The sequence below is a fragment of the Mustelus asterias genome, unplaced genomic scaffold (assembly GCF_964213995.1).
Source record: "Mustelus asterias unplaced genomic scaffold, sMusAst1.hap1.1 HAP1_SCAFFOLD_4763, whole genome shotgun sequence".
NCBI classification, from domain to species: Eukaryota; Metazoa; Chordata; class Chondrichthyes; order Carcharhiniformes; family Triakidae; genus Mustelus; species Mustelus asterias.
Window position 1 is genome coordinate 1 of NW_027594706.1, and position 13,948 is coordinate 13,948.

At 53.7% G+C, this 13,948-nt stretch overlaps 1 long non-coding RNA gene across 1 annotated transcript; it reads left to right on the forward strand.

Annotated features, from left to right (window-relative positions):
* The first annotated feature begins 233 nt into the window (after positions 1 to 233).
* Positions 234 to 13,887, forward strand: LOC144491223 (uncharacterized). The gene is made up of 4 exons (XR_013497410.1): positions 234 to 287; positions 7,215 to 7,333; positions 13,157 to 13,232; positions 13,834 to 13,887. It is a non-coding gene; the product is annotated as an uncharacterized LOC144491223 (long non-coding RNA).
* Positions 13,888 to 13,948: the final 61 nt, after the last annotated feature.

Genomic DNA, 13,948 nt, shown 5'->3' on the forward strand with positions numbered 1-13,948 from the left:
AGGCTGGGGGGGGGCGGGGCTGAGGCCGGGGGGCGGGGCCAGCTCAACGGGGCGATGTTGACTCTGACAGGCTGAGATTGTTCAGCATTTTCCTCACACGGACCCAGACTGCCGCGCGCCGAGGGGCGGGGCCGATGATGCGGTGTCACAGGGGGCGGGGCCGGGTTGACGCTCCGGCGCAGGGGCACGCGGTGACGCCAGGTCCGGTGACGGGGTGACGCAGGGGGCGGGGTCTGGGTGGCGGTTGGTGCGGGAGAGGCGGTGGCGGCGGGAGAGGCGGCGACAAGGTGAGAGTCACTCCCTCCCCGGGAGATTGTCTATCCCACTGCCGGTGCGCTGTTTCACACAGTCTCACTCTCACCATACAATGCAGCAGCAGGAGGCCATTCAGCCCTTCCAGCCTGCTCCCCCATGGCTGATCATCCAACTCAACAGCCTCATCCTGCTGTCCCCCCATAACCTTTGACCCCGTTCACCCCAAGCGCCATCTCCAGCTGCCTCTCCAATGCAGTCAATGTTTCGGCATCAGCTCCTTCCTGTGGGAATGAATTCCACCGGCTCACCGCTCTCTGGGTGAAGAAATGTCTCCTCATCTCCGTCCTAAATGGTCTACCCCCAATCCTCAGACTGTGAGCCCTGGTTCTGGACCCCCCGGGAACATCCTCGCTGCATCTACCCTGTCTGATTGTCAGAATTTTTAAAGTCTCTCTGAGATCCCCCCTCATTCGTCTGAACTCCAGTGAAAACAATCCTAACCCAGTCAATCTCTCCTCATACATCAGTCCCACCATCCCCGGAATCAGCCGGGTAAACCTTCGCTACACTCCCTCGAGAGCAAGAACATCCTTCCTCAGAAAAGGAGACCCAAACTGCACACAATACTCTCGGTGTGGCCTCACCGAGGCCCCGTATAATCGCAACAACACATCCCTGCTCCTGTACTCGAAACCTCTCGCAATGAAGGCCAACATAGCATGAGCCTTCTTTACCGCCTGCTGCACCTGCATGCTTACCTTCAGCGACTGGTGCACAAGGACACCCAGGTCCCGCTGCACACTCCCCCCTCCCAATTTACACCCATTCAGGTAGTAATCTGCCGCCTTGCTTTTGCTTCCAAAGTGAATAACCTCACATTCATCCAAATTATACTGCATCTGCCATTGATTAGCCCACTCACCCAACCTGTCCAGATCATTCTGAAGAACCTCTGCATCTCATCACAATTCACCCAACTTGGTATCATCTGCAAACTTTGAGATGTTACATTTTGTTCCCTCATCCAAATCATTAATATATATTATGAATAGCTGGGGTCCCAGCACCGATCCCTGTGGCGCCCCACTAGTCACTGCCTGCCAATTTGAAAAGGACCCATTGATTCCTACTCTTTGTTTCCTCTACTGCCAACCAGTTTTCTATCCATCTCAATGCACTTCCCCCAATCCCAAGCCATTTAATCTCTTTGTCAAATGCTTTCTGAAAGTCCCAATATACCACATCGACTGGCTCCCCCTTGTCAACTCAACTAGTTACATCTTCAAAGAATTCCAACAAATTTGTCAAGTATGATTTCCCCTTCATAAATCCATGCTGACTCTGTCTGATCCTGCCACTGCTTTCTAAATGCTCTGCTATAAAGTCCTTGACAATGGATTCTAGAATTTTCCCCACCACTGACGTTAGGCTTACTGGTCTATAATTCCCTGCCTCCCTTTTTGAATATTGGAGTGACATTAGCTACCCTCCAATCTGCAGGGACTGTTCCAGAGTCTCTAGAATCCTGGAAGATGACCACCAGTGCATCCACTATTTCGAGAGCCACTTCCTTAAGTACTCTGGATGTAGATTATCAGACCCTGGGGATTTATCCGCCTTCAATTCCATCAATTTTCCCAGCACTATTTCTCCACTAATATTGATCTCCCTCAGTTCTTTCCTCTCTCTAAATCTTGCATTCTCCAACATTTCTGGCATCTGATTTGTTTCCTCTTTTGTGAAGACAGAACCAAAGTATGTATTCAGTTGGTCGGCCATTTCCTTGTCCCGTATTATACATTCCCCTGTTTCTGTCTGTAGAGGACCTACATTTGTTTTCACCAACCTCTTTCTCTTCACGTGTCAGTCTTTATGTTCCCTGCAAGCTTACTTTCATGCTGTATTTTCCCCTTCTTAATCAATCCTTGGTCCTTCTTTGCTGAATTCTAGACTGCTCCCAATCCTCAGACCTATTATTTTTCTTGGCCAATCTGTGTGCTTCTTCCTCAGATCGGATCCTCTCTCTAATTTCCTTTGTAAGCCATGGATTGGCCCTATTACCCATTTTGCTTTTGTGTCAGACAGGAATAAACAGTTGCTGCAGTTCCCCCATGTGTTCCTTGAATGTTTGCCATTGCCTATCCACTGACACCCCTTTAAGTAACTCTCCCCAATCTTAAAAAGGGGTTATTGTGGGGAGTTGATAGCTCATTTGGTTGGATGCCTGGTTCATGATGCAGAATGATGCTAACAGTGCAGGTTCAATTCCCACACCAGCTGAGGTTATTCATGAAGGCCCACCCTTTCAACCTTGTCTCTCATCTGTGGTGTGGTGACCCTTGGGTTAAATAACCACCAGTTTGCTCTCCTACCCTATGGTCATCTGGGACTATTGCAACTTTACCTTACCTTTACCTAAAAAGAGGTCAAGACCAACTCACGCTTCATATCCTCATAGTTTCCTTTATTAAGATTCAGCACCCTAGTCTCCGAATCAACTACTTCACTCTCCATCTTGATAAAATATTCTATCATGTTCTGGTCGCTCATCCCCACGGGGTCTCGTACAGCTAGATTGGCAATGATCCCCTTCTCATTACACAGTACCCCGTCTAAGATGGTCTGCTCTCTAGTTGGGTCCTCCACATATTGGTCAAGAAAACCATCCCGTTTACACTCCAGAAATTCCTCCTCTACGGCATTGATTGGGCAAATCAAATCGGCCACAATGTGCAGATTAAAATCACCCATGATCACCCATATTCCCTCATCACATGCATCTCTAATTTTGTGTTTAATGCCATTCCCAACATCACCACTGCAGTTTGGGGTCTGTATATGACACCCACTGATGCTTTTTGCCCCTTGGTATTTCTCAGCTCTACCCATACAGACTCCGCATTGTCAGAGCTAATATCTTTTCTCACTATTGTGTGAATTTCCTCTTTAACCAACAATGACACTCCATCACCTTGTCCTTTACACCTGTCCTTCCTAAATGCTGAAAACCCTGGGACATTCAGTTCCCATCCCTGGTCACCCTGCAGCCATGTCTCCGTAATCCCAATTATATCGTACCCCTTTATATCTATCTGCACAATTAGTTCATCCGTCTCGGAGGGCTCATACAGTTAGGCAATATGGGTAGGGCTCAGGAATAGGAAGGGTGTAGTCACAATGTTGGGGGTTTACTATAGGCCGCCCAGCAGCCAGCGGGAGATAGAGGAACAGATATGTAGGCAGATTTTGGCAAGGTGTAAAAGTAACAGGGTTGATGTGGTGGGAGATTTTAACTTCCCCAATATTGACTGGGACTCACTTAGCGCTAGGGGCGTGGATGGGGCAGAGTTTGTAAGGAGCATCCAGGAGGGCTTCTTGAAACAGTATGTAGATAGTCCAACTAGGGAAGGGGCCATACTGGACCTGGTATTGGGGAATGAGCCCGGTCAGGTGGTCGATGTTTCAGTAGGGGAGCAGTTTGGGAACAGTGACCACAATTCAGTAAGCTTTAAGGGACTGATGGATAAAGATAAGTGCAGTCCTCAAGTTAAGGTGCTAAATTGGGGAAGGCTAAGTACAAATATATTTGTATCCTCTCTGGCTATGGGGGAGAATAGCCAATGTTGTTCCTTTGTTTAAGGGTAGCAAGAATAATCCAGGTAATTACAGGCCGGTGAGCCTTGCGTCAGTGGTAGGGAAATTATTGGAGAGGATTCTTCGAGACAGGATTTACTCCCACTTGGAAATAAGTGGATTATTAGCGAGAGGCAACATGGTTTTGTGAAGGGGAGGTCGTGTCTCACGAACTTGATCGAGTTTTTCGAGGAAGTGACGAAGATGATTGATGAGGGTAGGGCAGTGGATGTTGTCTCCATGGACTTCAGTAAGGCTTTTGACAAGGTCCCTCATGGCAGACTGGTGCAGAAGGTGAAGTCGCACGGGATCAGAGGTGAGCTGGCAAGGTGGATATAAAACTGGCTCGGTCAAAGAAGACAGAGGGTAGCAGTGGAAGGGTGCGTTTCTGAATGGAGGGCTGTGACAAGTCGCGTTCCTCAGGGATCAGTGCTGGGACCTTTGCTGTTTGTAATATATATATATATAAATGATTTGGAGGAAAATGTAACTGGTTTGATCAGTAAGTTTGCGGATGACACAAAGGTTGGTGGATTTGCGGATAGCGATGAGGACCATCAGAGGATACAGCAGGATATAGATCAGTTGGAAACTTGGGCGGAGAGATGGCAGATGGAGTTTAATCCGGACAAATGTGAGGTAATGCATTTTGGAAAGTCTAATAAAAATAGGAAATATACAGTAAATTACAGAAACCTTAAGAGTATTGATAGGCAGAGGGATCTGGGTGTACAGGTACACAGGTCACTGAAAGTGGCAATGCAGGTGGAGAAGGTAGTCAAGAAGGCATACGACATGCTTGCCTTCATCGGCCGGGGTATTGAGTTTAAAAATTGGCAAGTCATGTTGCAGCTTTATAGAACCTTAGTTAGGCCGCACTTGGAATATAGTGTTCAATTCTGGTCGCCATGTCAGGTTTGTTTTTCAGAGACCCTTACGTACTTGATGCAAGAGCAAGACACTGATCTGGATAAGAAAACCCAGTCCTTTATTTTCAAGCAAGTCCAAGCTTTTGGAGAATCGCTTTTCTAACTCAGCACAGTGTTCTGAGTTTAGCCAAGCGACACTCTCCGAAAAAGGGGGCAGTTCCCCCCCCCATACTATTTTTACAGCAGTTAGTCACGTACACACAATATTGTTTCACCCAAATCCCGTGCTTAGCAACAGCAAGAGTAAAATACAAAGACAGTATGAGAAAAACCATAAATATGTCGAAAACCCACCCCCCCTTGCCATTGAAACTGCACGTCCACCATTGTTCGAGTGTGAGATAGCAACCGTTTCCCATATATCTTGGGACGCTACTTTGCACATAAAGCGAATGTTATCTCCTTCAAACAAGGACACATTAGCAGAGTCCAGTCTAGACCGGTGTGTTCGAGCAGGAGTTTATCTACAAGGTCAGGAGCAGTTCAGAATAGGGAATATGTGCTGATTGTTCACCAATTGTTCAAAACAACAAGATGTAGTTCAGTTTTTCAAATGGCCAAGATCAGAGGAAATTAATGGGATGCTAACCCCTTCACATCTCAGCCACACTACCAGAAGGATGTGGAGGCTTTGGAGAGGGTACAGAAAAGATTTACCAGGATGTTGCCTGGTATGGAGGGCATTAGCTATGAGGAGAGGTTGGAGAAACTTGGTTTGTTCTCACTGGAGTGACAGAGGTTGAGGGGTGACCTGATAGAAGTCTACAAGATTATGAGGGGCATGGACAGAGTGGATAGTCAGAAGCTTCTTCCCAGGGTGGAAGAATCAATTACTAGGGGGCACAGGTTTAAGGTGCGAGGGGCAAGGTTTAAAGGTGATGTACGAGGCAGATTTTTTTACACAGAGAGCAGTGGGTGCCTGGAACCCGTTGCCAGGGGAGGGAGTAGAAGCGGATACAGGAGTGACTTTTAAGGGGCGTCTTGACAAATACATGAATAGGATGGGAATAGAGGGATATGGTCCCCGGAAGGGTCGGGGTTTTTTTTCTCTATAGCGCTGTTTGAACTTTGTCCTTGGTTTCTCGGCCTATCACTTTTCTTACTCCCTTTTCTACCTTTTGTTTCTGTCCTTGCTCCCTCCTTCCCTGACTCCTTACATAGGTTCCCATCCCCCTGGCATATTAGTTTAAACCCTCCCCAACCGCTCCAGTAAGCAGTCCTCCTAGGACATCAGTCCCAGTCCTGCCCAGGTGTACAGGCTGTCTGAGTTTGTGTGTGTGTGTACAACTGAGTGCGCATGCTTGCACGAGTGTGTGTCTGTGCTTGTGTCTAAGTTAGTTAAGCTGGGCACTGACTGTCCACAAAGTTGAGGACAAAGGGTCTCGCTGTGAAATGCAGGCATTGGAAGTAAATGTGGAGTTTAATATTCTCCATAGGATGGGGAGAAATTTGCAGGGAATGATCTGTAAGACTATTTTAACTGTGTAAATGTAATCATGTGTGTTTAAGTTTTCCTTTGTTTCACTGTTTAAAATCTCCACAAGTGTTACTGGAATGTGTGGCTCCAGGCGTCAGTGCGCACACCTCTTTGTGGTAAAATACAAATGGAGAAGAGTTGTGATAGCTTGCCTTGCTTCCCTTTGGGATCAGGTTTGTGCGATGCTTCCCACCTGCTGGATCGTAACAGCACGACCTTGTATAAATTCAGCCTGACTGCCTTGCGTTTCGATTCTGTGCTCCTATCTCTCAACCGAGATGAACCATTTTCTCAACCTGTCCTGACACCTTCGCTGAGTTCTTTGTGTACGCCCACCTCGAATTCCACCTGCCCCGTCTCCATCCGTTTGACCAGACTGTCTCTGTCCTGCTGAAGTTCTACTCTGTCTGCCTCTCAATCTGATAAATGGCAGCGCTAACCATCGTGCCACTCACACCAATTTTGTCCAGGATTATTCCCCAGCACTGAGGTTAGACTGACTGTCCTGGAGCTGTTGGATTTATCCTTGCGTGGTTATTTTTTTGAACAATTTTCCAGTCCTCTGCAATGTCCCGCCCGGGTCTCGGAAGAATTGGAAGATTTATAGACAATGCTCCCACAATGTCCCTCCTTCTCCCCGTGTCCTTGGATTCCTCCTGCTCTGGTGAGTTAGTAACTTCAGGTGCAGCCAGAATCCCTAATCCCTCCTCTTCATTAGGGGACCCTGTGTTACTGATTATAGCTCTCCTGTTAATCCAGCTCCCTCACACTGTCACTCAGAACCCCCCCTCTCCCCCCAGCACCCCCTGTGTTACTGACTGTATCTGGACTGATGTTAATCCAGCTCCCTCAGTCACTCGGGGTGTGAGCAGCACAAGGTTGAATGTGAATCCGCAGTAATTCTGCCTCTCTTGTCACAGGCCTGTTGGAGTGGATTTTGGGGTGTCCTGCTCCGTTTGGAAGACCCCCAGCGTGTGAATGAGACCCCAGAGCAGCAGCAGCAGCATGCTGTCAGTCAAGGTGAAGACAGAGAAATCGGGTAGGCTGCAACTCTTAACAACAGCAACTGCTCCATCAGTGTTATCCACCTTCCCAATGTGTCTGTGTGACTGCCCTGGCTCGCCCCCAGAGCTCACCCCCCCCAGTGCTCACCCCACCCCCCCCAGAGCTCACCCCACCCCCCCCAGAGCTCACCGCACCCCCCCAGAGCTCACCCCACCCCCCCCAGAGCTCACCCACCCCCCCCCCAGAGCTCACCCCACCCCCCCCAGAGGCTCACCCCACCCCCCCAGAGCTCACCCCACCCCCCCCAGAGCTCCCCCACCCACCCCCCCAGAGCTCACCCCACCCCCCCCAGAGCTCACCCCACCCCCCCCAGAGCTCACCCCACCCCCCCAGAGCTCACCCCACCCCCCCCAGTGCTCACCCCACCCCCCCCAGTGCTCACCCCACCCCCCCCAGTGCTCACCCCACCCCCCCCAGTGCTCACCCCACCCCCCCCCAGTGCTCACCCCACCCCCCCCCAGTGCTCACCCCACCCCCCCCAGTGCTCACCCCACCCCCCCCAGAGCTCACCCCCACCCCCCCCAGAGCTCACCGCACCCCCCCCAGAGCTCACCGCACCCCCCCCAGAGCTCACCCCACCCCCCCCAGAGCTCACCCCACCCCCCCCAGAGCTCACCCCACCCCCCCCAGAGCTCACCCCACCCCCCCCAGAGCTCACCCCACCCCCCCCAGAGCTCACCCCACCCCCCCAGAGCTCACCCACCCCCCCCAGAGCTCACCCCACCCCCCCAGAGCTCACCCCACCCCCCCCAGAGCTCACCCCACCCCCCCCAGAGCTCACCCCACCCCCCCCAGTGCTCACCCCACCCCCCCCCAGTGCTCACCCCACCCCCCCCAGTGCTCACCCCACCCCCCCCAGTGCTCACCCCACCCCCCCCAGTGCTCACCCCACCCCCCCCCAGTGCTCACCCCACCCCCCCCAGTGCTCACCCCACCCCCCCCCAGTGCTCACCCCACCCCCCCCAGTGCTCACCCCACCCCCCCCAGTGCTCACCCCACCCCCCCCAGTGCTCACCCCACCCCCCCCAGTGCTCACCCCACCCCCCCCAGTGCTCACCCCACCCCCCCAGTGCTCACCCCCCACCCCACCAGTGCTCACCCCCCAGTGCTCACCCCCCCCCCCAGTTCCCCAATGTGCGCCCCCCCCCCAGTGTTCACCCCACCCCCCCCAGTGCTCACCCCCAGTGCTTGCCCCACCCCCCAGTGCTCGCCCCACCCCCCAGTGCTCGCCCACCCCCCCAGTGCTCACCCCCAGTGCTCGCCCCACCCCCCCCAGTGCTCACCCCCAGTGCTCGCCCCATCCCCCCCAGTGCTCACCCCCAGTGCTCGCCCCATCCCCCCAGTGCTCGCCCCACTCCCCAGTGCTCGCCCCCAGAGCTCACCCCCCCCAGCCCAGTGCTCTCCCCCCCCCCCCCCAGTGCTCGCCCCGCCCCACCCCCCCCCCGTGCTCGCCCCCAGAGCTCACCCCCCCAGCCCAGTGCTCTCCCCCCCCCCCCCAGTGCTCGCCCCGCCCCACCCCCCCCCCCGTGCTCGCCCCACCCCGGTGCTCGCCCCCCCCCCCCCCCCGGTGCTCGCCCCCCCCCCCCCCCCCCCAACCCACCCCCCGGTGCTCCCCCCCCCCCCCCCCACCCACCCCCCCGCCCGGTGCTCGCCCCCGCCCCCCCCCCCCCCCCCCCCCCCCCCCCCACCGGTGCTCGCCCCCCCCCCACCCACCGGTGCTCCGCCCCCCCCCCCCCCACCCCCCACCGGTGCTCGCCCCCACCCCCCACCGGTGCTCGCCCCACCCCCCACCGGTGCTCGCCCCCCCCCCCCACCACCCCACCGGTGCTCGCCCCCCCCCACCCCCCACCGGTGCTCGCCCCCCCCCCCCCCCACCCACCCACCGGTGCTCGCCCCACCCACCGGTGCTCGCCCCCCCACCCACCGGTGCTCGCTCCCCCCCCACCCACCGGTGCTCGCCCCACCCCACCCCCCCGGTGCTCGCCCCACCCCACCCCCCCCCGGTGCTCACCCCCAGTGCACCTCCCCTTCCCCCCCCCCCGGTGCTCACCCCCAGTGCACCCCCCCCCCCCCCCCCGGTGCGCCCCCCTCCCCCCCCCGGTGCTCACCCTCCCAGAACTCTTAACCTCCCAGAAGTGCTGGGAGGGGTCAGTTAGAAACTTTCAAACTGAGATTGAGAGACTTTTGTTGGATTCGGGAACCGAGGCGAGAAGATGAAGTTAAAATATAGATCGGTCATGGTATGGTGAAGCGAGAATGGGCTGAATGGCCTTCTTCTGTTACTGTGTAACAGGCTCGAGGGGCTGAATGGCCTCCTCCTGTTCCTGGCTAACAGGCTCGAGGGGCTGAATGGCCTCCTCCTGTTCCTGTGTAACAGGCTCGAGGGGGCTGAATGGCCTCCTCCTGATCCACTGTGGTGAATTTAGTGGTGGGATGCAGTACAGTGTTCAGACAGCAGGTGGTGGTGCTGAGTAAAATGTTAAACATGTCTTGGGGCCTTGGGCACAGGGACACAGATCCCCCCCCACGGGGTAGAGAAGGATCGGGGGACACAGCAGGAGGGGTCAGAAAGTGGCTTTGGAAGAGTTTCTTCTAGCAGGGGTGAAAGAGGGGAGCGGAGGGAGGTACAAGCATGATCTTTTTTAGTTATAAAGAACAAAGAACAGTACAGCACAGGAACAGGCTCTTCGGCCCTCCAAGCCTGTGCCAACCATGCTGCCCCGACTAAAAACAAGCTTCTGCCCTTACTCGGACCGTATCCCTCTATTCCCTCCCCATTCATGTCCACGTCCAGCTGCCTCTTCAATGTTGCTTCCACCACCTCCCCTGGCACTCACCACTCTGTGTGAGAAACTTCCCTCTCACATCAGCAAATTAGAGGAGTAAATTGGAAGGAGGTATTCTCGGGGAAATGTACTGAAGAGAGGTGGCAGTTTTTCAAGGAATGTCTGTCTAGGGTTCTACAGGACAACGTTCCGAGCCGACAGGGAGGAGTTGGTAGGTTAAAGGAACCGTGGTGCACGAAAGCTGTGCAGGACCTAGTCGAGAAGAAAGGAAAGCGTACAAAAGGTTCAGAGAGCTTGGCGAAGATAGGGATTAAGAAGAGTATATGGCTTGTAGGAAGGACTAAAGAAGGAAATTAGGAGAGCCAGAAGGGGTCACGAGAAAGCCCTGGCAGGTAGGATTAAGGAGAACCCTAAGGCGTTCTATAAATATGTGAAGAGTGAAAGGATGAGACGTGACGGAATAGGGCCGATAAAAGGTGAAGGCGGGAAAGTCTGTACGGAATCAGTAGAAATGGCAGAGGTGCTTAATGAGTATTTGGCCTCGGTTTTCACAGAGGAGAAGGACCTGGGTGGATGTACTGCGGGCTTGCGGTGGACTGAAAAGATTGAGTATGTGAACTTTAACAAAGAGGTTGTGCTGGAATCTTTGAATGGCATCAAGATAGATAAGTCCGCGGGTCCGGATGGGATGTACCCCAGGTTACTGTGGGAGGCGAGGGAAGAGATTGCAGAGCCTCTGGCGATGATCTTTGCGTCGTCGATGGAGACGGGGGAGGTGCCGGAGGATTGGAGGATTGCGGATGTGGTTCCTATTTTCAAGAAGGGGAATAGGGATAGCCCAGGAAATTACCGACCGGTGAGTCTAACCTCAGTGGTTGGTAAGCTGATGGAGAAGATCCTGAGGGACAGGATTTATGAGCATTTAGAGAGGTTTAGTATGCTCAAGAATACTCAGCATGGCTTTGTCAAAGGCAGATCGTGCCTTACGAGCCTGGTGGAGTTCTTCGAAAATGTGACTAAACACATTGACGAAGGGAAAGCGGTAGATGTGGTTTATATGGATTTTAGCAAGGCGTTCGATAAGGTCCCCCATGTGAGGCTTCTAGAAAAAGTGAGAGGGCATGGGATCCAAGGGGCTGCTGCCCTGTGGATCCAGAACTGGCTTGCCCAAAGGAGGCAGAGAGTGGGTATAGATGGGTCTTTTTCTAAATGGAGGTCGGTCACCAGAGGTGTGCCCCAGGGATCTGTTCTGGGACCCTTGCTGTTTGTCATTTTCATAAATGACCTGGATGAGGAAGTGGAGGGATGGGTTGGTAAGTTTGCCGATGACACAAAGGTTGGTGGGGTTGTGGATAGTCTGGAGGGATGTCAGAAGTTACAGAGGGACATAGATAGGATGCAAGACTGGGCGGAGAAGTGGCAGATGGACTTCAACCCAGATAAATGCGTAGTGGTCCATTTTGGCTGGTCAAATGGGATGAAGGAGTACAATATAAAGGGAAAGACTCTTAGTATTGTAGATGATCAGAAGGACCTTGGGGTCTGGGTCCATAGGACTCTAAAATCGGCCCCGCAGGTGGAGGAGGTGGTTAAGAAGGCGTATGGTGTGCTGGCCTTTATCAATCGAGGGATTGAGTTTAGGAGTCCGGGGATAATGATGCAGCTATATAAGACCCTCGTCAGACCCCACTTGGAGTACTGTGCTCAGTTCTGGTCGGCTCATTACAGGAAGGATGTGGAAAAGATTGAAAGGGTGCAGAGGAGATTTACAAGGATGTTGCCTGGATTGAGTGGCATGCCTTATGAGGATAGGCTGAGGGAGCTCGGTCTTTTCTCCTTGGAGAGACGTAGGATGAGAGGAGACCTAATAGAGGTGTATAAGATGTTGAGAGGCATAGATCAGGTGGACTCTCAGAGGCTTTTTCCCAGGGTGGAAATGGCTGCTACGAGAGGACACAGGTTTAAGGTGCTGGGGGGTAGGTACAAGGGAGATGTTAGGGGTAAGTTTTTCACACAGAGGGTGGTGGGCGAGTGGAATCGGCTGCTGTCAGTGGTGGTGGGGGCAAACTCAATAGGGTCTTTTAAGAGACTCCTGGATGAGTACATGGGACTTAATAGGATGGAGGGTTATAGGTAGGTCTAGAAGGTAGGGATATGTTCGGCACAACTTGTGGGGCCGAAGGGCCTGTTTTGTGCTGTAGTTTTTCTATGTTTCTATCTCCCTTAAACTTGTTGCATGTTGCGGCGCTCCCTCAGCACTGACCCTCTGACAGTGCGGCACTTCCTCAGTACTGACCCTCTGACAGTGCGGCACTCCCTCAGTACTGACCCTCTGACAGTGCGGCACTCCCTCAGTACTGACCCTCTGACAGTGCGGCACTCCCTCAGTACTGACCCTCTGACAGTGCGGCACTCCCTCAGTACCGACCCTCTGACAGTGCGGCACTCCCTCAGCACTGACCCTCTGACAGTGCAGCACTCCCTCAGTACTGACCCTCGGACAGTGCGGCACTCCCTCAGTACCGACCCTCTGACAGTGCGGCACTCCCTCAGCACTGACCCTCTGACAGTGCGGCACTCCCTCAGTACTGACCCTCTGACAGTGCGGCACTCCCTCAGCACTGACCCTCTGACAGTGCAGCACTCCCTCAGTACTGACCCTCTGACAGTGCGGCACTCCCTCAGTACCGACCCTCTGACAGTGCGGCACTCCCTCAGTACTGACCCTCTGACAGTGCGGCACTCCCTCAGTACCGACCCTCTGACAGTGCGGCACTCCCTCAGTACTGACCCTCTGACAGTGCGGCACTCCCTCAGCACTGACCCTCTGACAGTGCGGCACTCCCTCAGCACTGACCCTCTGACAGTGCAGCACTCCCTCAGTACTGACCCTCTGACAGTGCAGCACTCCCTCAGTACTGACCCTCTGACAGTGCAGCACTCCCTCAGTGCGGAACTTTGAACTCCTGTGTGTACGTTTATTGAGTTGTGTAGTTTCTCTTCTGCTGCAGATCTGGAGGCTTCAACAGCTCGTAATCGTCTGGATGCAGTTCTACAGTGTCTCGTTGAGAAGAGTGACATTGAGAGGTATGTGTGTGGGTGCCTATACGCACTGTAGTTTCCAGGTCTGGAATAAATCCCCCTGTATTGTAGACACACAGAGAATGAGGTGACTCGGCCTTGTGGAAACACAGCAAAGGTGTGGCCGGTCCCTCCATGTTCCTTTCTTCTGACTGAGAAATTTCCTTCAGTGATTGCAATTGGACTCTGAGCGTCCTTTGCTGATAAAAATTGTTTGCGTTGGATGAGTGTGTGTGTGTGAGAGAGTGTCTGTGTGAGTGTGTGTCTTTGTGAGAGAGAACGTGTGTGTCTGTGAGTGTGTGTGTCTGTGGGAGAGAGTGTCTGTGTCTGTGAGAGTGTGTGTCTTTGTGAGAGAGAACGTGTGTGTCTGTGAGTGTGTGTGTCTGTGGGAGAGAGTGTCTGTGTCTGTGAGAGTGTGTGTCTTTGTGAGAGAGAACGTGTGTGTCTGTGGGAGAGAGTGTCTGTGTCTGTGAGTGTGTGTGTGTGTCTCTCAGTTCCACCGCTGGGTGCTGCTGCTGCCTCTGGGTTTGTGAGCCAGTGCTGTTGGCTGCAGGGTCAGTGGATTCTGAGTGGTTTTGTAACCGAAGGGTCTCTTGTGTTCTTTCAGAGAGCAGGCTGGGGACGAGTTGGTGAAACCAGTGTTGACTGACCTGCAGAGCAAGTGAGTTCCTCTGCTGCCTCTCCCTGGGTGGAGTCTGGTGTTGGATCCCTGGTGTTCTGCT